This window comes from Mesoplodon bidens, assembly GCF_964165515.1.
Source record: "Mesoplodon bidens genome assembly, chromosome: 18".
NCBI classification, from domain to species: domain Eukaryota; kingdom Metazoa; phylum Chordata; class Mammalia; order Artiodactyla; family Ziphiidae; genus Mesoplodon; species Mesoplodon bidens.
Window position 1 is genome coordinate 50,051,994 of NC_138175.1, and position 8,184 is coordinate 50,060,177.

Genomic DNA, 8,184 nt, shown 5'->3' on the forward strand with positions numbered 1-8,184 from the left:
AATTTGTAGGACAGCATTTAACACCTAGGCCATTCTGTGTGTGTGTGTTCATCCCCCACCAGACAGTGAGCTGGTTGATGGCTGTGATGGAGTCAGCTTTGTCTCTGCATCTCCAGCTCCCAGTATGAACCATGTCCTTTACTTGTTTTTTACAGTTAGGATATACTCATCAGAAATTAAAATACCAACCTGGCTGAAGCAATGAGGAAGTATGTTGAGTCATATAACAGACTTTAAAAGGGAGAACCAGCTCCAGAGATTTTTGATTCATTAGCAAAATGAAATATTCAGAGACTCAGATTCTTTTTCGTTTTCCACTCTGTATTCCCCAGTGTTGGCTGCTACCATGATGGCTGACAGGTTTTTGGACATTCTACACAGCCATGACAACATCCAGAGGTAAAAATAGGAGAGATCATTTTCTGTTCTCTCTCTTAGGAGCAAGGAAACATTTCCCATTAGCCAACAATGTACGTCTGCTCTTAATTGCTAAAATGGGTCATGGGTAGTTTCTGACATAATCACTAATGTCACTTTAAATTGGTCACAGATTCTTGAATGTTTTATTTAAATAAGAAATCTAGCAGACCCATACATTTCATTAACTTTTCATGCATGTATATATAATGAAAGAAAAACCAGAATAAGCCAGATCCTTTATTTTAGCAAAAATTTTACATATATGTGTACATTTCATAAAACATGACAATTTAAGTTAAATGTATTTGATTAAGACCACCAAACATAATTACAGACTCTTGAGAGGTTAATGTTTATTTCAGAAAGACAGCAAAAAATCTGAAGTATAAAAGTCTATTTTATTAGTGAGAACATTTACTAGGAACTTTTTATTATCTGATTTTTTGTATCTGTTGGGACAGGGGAAATATTATTGGTCCACCTTTGTAAGGTATTTTTTCTCCCAGAGTCAGAGGAGGCTACTCTTTTAAATTTAACTCCTGGAATTCTGTTAGCTTCAAGACTAAAGAAGGCCAAATTTTATAATGTGGAAATAAAACAAAGGTGTAACTGGAATTTGGGGGATATATTTACCCAGTTCATTTTTATAACACACAGACACAGTGCTAAATTCAAAAGAAACAAAAGTCTTATTCTTTCCCCTTTCCCCAAGCTACACAATGATGCTCTTTAGAGACAACCTCATTTTTCAGCTTCTGTATTCTTGGGGAGATATTCTATATAAATAGCAGACTATATTGCCTCAGAGTAGACATTCAAGATTTGAAAATGTTTCTTTAATACCTCATAATTCAGTGTCAGTCATATACCATTATTACAGATTTCACCAGTCAGATTTTTAATTCAATTTACTTCCGGTATACCTGAGTGTTTCCTGTGGAGGAAAGGGTCTGCATCATCTTTGGCCACAATTTTAAAATATGACCCACTCTGGGCTGGTTGCCTTCTGTGCCTGGTGGACAAGAGATACTGTAGTCTCCTCCACCACTATAGAGATTCTTTTCCCTTCTCTCCTATATTGAATTTCTAGTTTTCTACTCTTTCACCTGGTGGAAATCTTCCAGTTGCTTTCTTAGAAGGGGCGATTTTTGAAATAACTCATGCGGTTAAAAAGGTTATTCTCGGGCTTCCCTGGTGGCGCAGTGGTTGAGAGTCCACCCCGATGCAGGGGACACGGGTTCATGCCCCGGTCCGGGAAGATCCCACATGCCACGGAGTGGCTGGGCCCGTGAGCCATGGCCGCTGAGCCTGCGCGTCCGGAGCCTGTGCTCTGCAACAGGAGAGGCCACAATAGTGAGAGGCCCGTGTACCGCAAAAAAAAAAAAAAAAAAAAAATTACCCATCACAGGTTTCATATAATAGGAGCTAGAGCAGAACATTCTGTTGGTGTCCCACCCAACAATCCCTGCCTGTTTTACTCCAGTGAAAACATGCCTATCCCAAGGAAGGCTACTGAAAAAATTATGTTTATGCTTTTCATGTGTCAGGCGCAGAACTAAAGATTCGTATAATTATCTAATTTAAATCTAGAAACAAAACCCTATGTGTGTGGTAGTAAGTAATATTGCCATTATACCAATAAAGAAAAATAAAGCTTATGCAAGTTAAACAACTTGTCCAAGATTCCTCAACTTCTAAATGGGATGACATGGATTTGATCTGAGAAGGTTTTTTCCAGTGCCTTCAGGGCTTAATTACTCTGTATTATATAAATATTGAAGAAGAAATTATTATCTACTTAAGAGCAAAGATGCCTGAATTTCAAAAGTTTTATAAACCAGTCAGAATTAGTGTCTAATATCAAATGTACCTTTACAAATACTGTGTTTATATTAGATATTGGTATTTTAGGGCGTATCTATAATTTTTACAAAATTGCAGAGACACTGCATTTTTGTATGTAATCTACTTTCTCAAAATCTTGTGAGTATCAGGAGAAAAGACAGTCTCTTCAATATTGGTGCTGGGAAAACTGGACAGCTACATGTAAAAGAGTGCAATTAGAACACTCCCTAACACCATACACAAAAATAAACTCAAAATGGATTAGAGACCTAAATGTAAGATCGGACACTATAAAACTCTGAGAGGAAAACATAGTAAGAACACTCTTATATAAATCACAGCAAGATCTTTTTTGATCCACCTCCTAGAGTAATGGAAATAAAACCAAAAATAAACAAATGGGATCTAGTGAAACTTAAAAGCTTTTGCAAAGCAAAGGAAACTACAATCAAGAAGAAAAAACAACCCTCAGAATGGGAGAAAATATCTGTAAACGAATCAATGGACAAAGGATTAATCTCCAAAATATATAAACAGCTCATGCAGCTCAATATTAAAAAAACAACCCAATGAAAAAATGGGCAGAAGACCTAAATAGACATTTCTCCAAAGAAGACATACAGATGGCCAAGAAGCACGTGACAAGCTGCTCAACATCACTAATTATTAGAGAAATGCAAATCAAAACTACAATAAGGTATCACCTCACACCAGTTAGAATGGGCATCATCAGAAAATGTACAAACAGCAAATACTGGAGAGGGTGTGGAGAAAAGGGAACCCTCTTGCACTGTTGGTGGGAATGTAAATTGATACAGCCGCTATGGACAACAGTATGGAGGTTCCTTAAAAAACTAAAAATAGAATTACCATATGACCCAGCAATCCCACTACTGGGCATATACCCAGAGAAAACCATAATTCGAAAAGACACATGCACCCCTAATGTTCATTGCAGCACTATTTACAATAGCCAGGACATGGAAGCAACCTAAATGCCCATCGACAGACAAATGGATAAAGAAGAGGTGGTACATATATACAATGGAATATTACTCAGCCATAAAAAGGAACAAAATTGGGTCATTTGTAGAGACGTGGATGGATCTAGAGACTGTCATACAGAGTGCAGTAAGTCAGAAAGAGATAAACAAAAACGTATATTAACACATATATGTGGAGCCTAGAAAAATGGTACAGATGAACTGGTTTGCAGGGCAGAAATAGAGACACAGACGTAGAAAACAAACGTACGGACACCAAGGGGGGAAAGTGGCAGGGGTGGTGGTGGTGGTGTGATGAATTGGGAGATTGGGATTGACATATATACACTTATATGTATAAAATAGATAACTAATAAGAATCTGCTGTATAAAAAAATAAATAAAATCCAGAAAAACCCCAAAACATGCTTATTTTAAATAAGGATATAAAGTACTCTCTAGAAAAGTTGTATATGAATTATTTACCACCAAAATTAATTAGGAACTAATAGTACATCAAAATTAAGGTACAGTGAACATTATTTTTATATAAACTTGCTAGTTTTAAGGCCAATATGGCATATCTTATAACGTTTCTATTTATTTGTCATAAGTTACATATGTTTTCATGTACATTTTTAATTCCTCTTTTATTAAATCTCCATTTCTATCCTTGGCTCACTCTTCTTCACATTGGTGTATTCATCTGTATATTGTTATATAAAAACATTATTCAGTCCAATAGTTTCTCATATTTGGAACAAAAATTTTCCACTTAATTTGCTTTAACTTTGCTCAAGGGGATATTAAAACAGGAGCTTTACTATTTTCGTAGATAAGTTTGTTTATTATTTACTTTATGTTTTCTACTTGGATGTTATGCACCCACACCCAGGATTCTGAAAACTTTCATTTATATTTTATAAATATATTGGTAGTCTATGTTTCTTTCATTATTTTCTTATTGTGGTAAAATATGTTTCATAACGTTTACCATTTTAACCATTTTTAAGTGTACAACTCAGTAGCACTAAGCACATTCACACTGCCACTATCCACCCCCAGAACTTTTGCATCATCCCAAATGGAAACTCTGTACCTATTAAACTATAACTCCCCATCACTCCAGCCTCTGTTCCCCCAAACCTCTGGTAACCACTATTCTACTTTCTGTCTCTGAATTTGACTGGTCTAGGTACCTCATGTAAATGGAATCATACAATATTTGACATTTTGTGTCTGGTTTATTTCACTTAGCATAATGCTTTCAAGGTTTCCATGTTGTAGCATGTATCAAAATGTTACTTCTTTTTTAGGGCTAAATAATATTTCATAATATGTATAAACCACAGTTTGTTTATGCACTCATCTGTTGTATACATTTGGGTTTTTTCCACCTTTGGCTATTGTGATATAATGTTGCTATGAACATTGGAGTATAAATATCTGTTCAGTTGTTTTGGGTATATACCTAAAAGTGTAATTGTTGGATTACCTGGTAATTTAAAGTTTTGAGGAATCACCATATTGTTTTCCACAGCAGCTGCACAATTTTACATTCCTATCAGCAATGCACAAGCGTTCTAATTTCTCCACGTCCTCACCAATGCTTGTTATTTTCTCATTTATTTTTAAATTATAGTCATCATAATGGGTGTGAAGTGGTATCTAATTGTGATTTTGACTTGCATTTCCCCAGTGATTGATGTTGATCATCTTTTCGTGTTCTCATTGGCCACTTGTGTATCTTCGTGGAAGAAATGTCTATTCATTTGATCATTTTAAAATTGGGTTGTTTTGTCGTTGTTGAAGTGTAGAAATTGTTTTTATATTTTGGATGTTAATCTCTTGCCAGATAAATAATTTGAAATTTTTCTCCCTTTTTGAGGTTGCCTTTTTTACTATACTTATAGTTACTTTGATGTGCAAAGGTATTTAATTTTGAAGTCCAGTTGATCTATTTTTGTCTTTTGTTTCCTATGCTTTTGGTGTCATGTCCAAGAAATCATTGCCAAATCCAATGTCATGAAACTTTCCCCTTGTGTTTTCTTCTAAGAGTGTTACAGTATTAACTCTTACTTTTAGGTCTTTGATCCATTTTGAGTTAATTTTTGAATATGATCTGAGGTAAGGGTCCAACTTCATTCTTTTGCATATAGATATCCAGTTTCCCCAGCACTGTCAGTTGAAGAGACTCTTCTTTCCCCATTGAATGGTCTTAGCCCCTTGTCAAAATCAATTGACAATAAATGTGTGAGTTTATTTACGGGCTCTCAATTCTATTCCATTGACCTGTATGTCTGTCTTTATGTCAGTAACACAGTTTTGATTACGATACCTTTGCAGTATAAGTTTTGAAATCAGGATGTTTCAAAACTTTGTCCATTAAAAAAAAATAACCCATGTGAGTTTCAGCTTGTATTCAGTGCATGTTAAGTGCGTGGCTTTTACAATATGCTCATTAGATCAGTATGTTTAGCTTGCAATTTTTGTCTGCCTGGCCTATCACTTACTGAGAGATATGTTAAACCGTCCACTATGTGTATGAATTTGGCTCTCCTTGTGCTTCTGGCATCACTCTTCTCTCCAGGTCCATTCATTTTGTAACATCTCATCGGAGCTGACTTTTCAGTTTCCTTTTTCAATTTTCCCCAGTGCAGATTTCTTTAATATTCTTAGATACTCAGCTATCTAAGCATTTGATAGACTGTCTATCAGCATTGGAAATAATAATTTCTCTATTTTACTGAGTGAGCATTTCTAAGTATTTTGTAAGATTTTTCAGGTTACCTAGTTTGCCCCAAATAGAAGTCTCCATATTATTTCATGAAGTCCTGCTAGACTCTGTTTTGGTGCCTATCTGCCTCAGCCCCCCTTCATTAGCTCTTAGTTGCAATACGTTATGAGTATCTTTTTATTGGTCTACATTTCTAAACCAACAGGCAGATCTTTGAAGGTAGATACATTTCAGATTTGTCTGTGTGGCCCCAGAGAAGGGCTATCTGTAGGATAAAAGAAGGTCCTTGGTCCCCACATGCTGATGGGAAGTGAAATCACAGTGTCAGAGGGTGTGATTGGGACTTACGCAAATTTAGTAGATGGTAGGCTGCTGGAGGAAGGAATTGAAATATTTGTTTCTGGGCTGGGTGGGAGAAGGGCCAATCACATGTCTATAGGGGTTAATTTGCATCTGGAAGTTCACAGGAGTATTTATCCCAGGCCTTAGAGCAGAAGCCTTCATCCTTACAGTGCCAGGGATATAAGTCTTATATCTGGTTTTTATGTCAGGAATTCAGCTCAAAACAGGTCAAGGATGGACATCTTAGGCTAGACCTCAATCCTCAGACTTCTCTGTCAGTCTAGTTTCAATTCTACCTTTTGTAAGAAAAGCTGTAAGCCCCCTCTGTGAACTGAATGAATCAGAATATGGCATCTAATAGGCTAGAGTTCCATCTTCATTCTTGAAAGAACCTAGAGTTCCCAAGATTGGAGGTAGGAGTTCAAGCTTAATAAGTCCAAATTTCAGAATGGAATTATTGTAAATTGGTCAGTTAGGAGATACAAAACAAGACTATTCACTCATGGATGTAACTCCCCTTTCTCTACCTGCCTTAAAGCACTGCTCTATTTCAGTTTCCCAAAGACAGGCATGGGGAAACAATCAGTTACTTGTTTTAAAAGCCAAGGATAGTGTGGTTTGATAATTCGACTTCTAATGCTCATTGTTTATGTTTCTCAAGCTTAGGAGCATTTATCTTACTAAGGCTCCTATCTTACAATGTTCTATAAATTAACCTGGCTGCTCTTCTTCCCCGAGGGATAATCTCAAATAGCATCCCCTAATACCTTTTTTTTCTAAAGTTCATGCTACCTTTCAAAATGTCATTTAGCATTTTTCTCATCCTACCAGAAAAACATGTCCTAGAAGGAAAATATAAGTATCTCCCTCTTGCAGGTACTCTGAATTTTTGATGAGGTGGGGATGAGTACTTAGGGAACACTCATGGGAAATCTTTGCTCTGCTTTTGATTGAGATGAGATAGGGGGATTTGATGACTATTTTAGTGTATAGCAACCTGGGTGCATAAGCAAAGATTATGTTTGGCTGTGAGTAAGACAGATAGACCCAGAAGGACAGTGGTTCAACCAGGAAAAATTTCTATGTCACATAAAATTCTGGAGGTTGGAAGTTTAACCCTGGCCTTATGGCTCTGCTCCAAAGCCCTCCAGTGCATCTTATTCAAATCCAGGCAGCAGAATGGAGGCATGGAGGAAGAAAGCAAAGGGGACGAACTAGGCACATTTAAGGAAGGTTCCCCAAACTGCCACACAGTTCCAGTTATCTCCAATTGGCCATAACTGAAAATCCATGGACCAATAAAGTGGAGAAAGACAATCATGATCCTAAGTGGCTCTACATGAGCAAATAAAAAAGAGATGGTTCTTTTATTATTGGAAGAAAGGGAGATGAATATTGGGAATAATTAGCAGACTTGGCCCCTACTTAAAATACCAATGATGGCACACAACTTCCTGGACACCAGTACTGGTACAAAATATCTAGCAGGCTGGAATTAGATAATTGAAATGTGGGCTTATAGGTATACCTTACACTGTTTAAGATCTTTCTGGAATTTTTGGTCTCTCCCATCCTATTGATCATTATGTCCTGCTGATTCTACTTAACATATGAAAAATATTTGACATTTTTCTACCATCACAGCTGTGGTGGGTCTTCCTTATGTCCAATCTGGATTATTGCAATAACTAATAATACTGCAGATACCTTGCATTCAGTTTTTTTCTCTCATTCCCACACTATGTCTAATATATTCTGTATTACCACCAGATTGAACTTTGTAAGACACAAGGTTAGTGTGACTGAAGAACTGACTTTTAAATTTTATATAATTTTAATTAATTTAAATCTAAATTT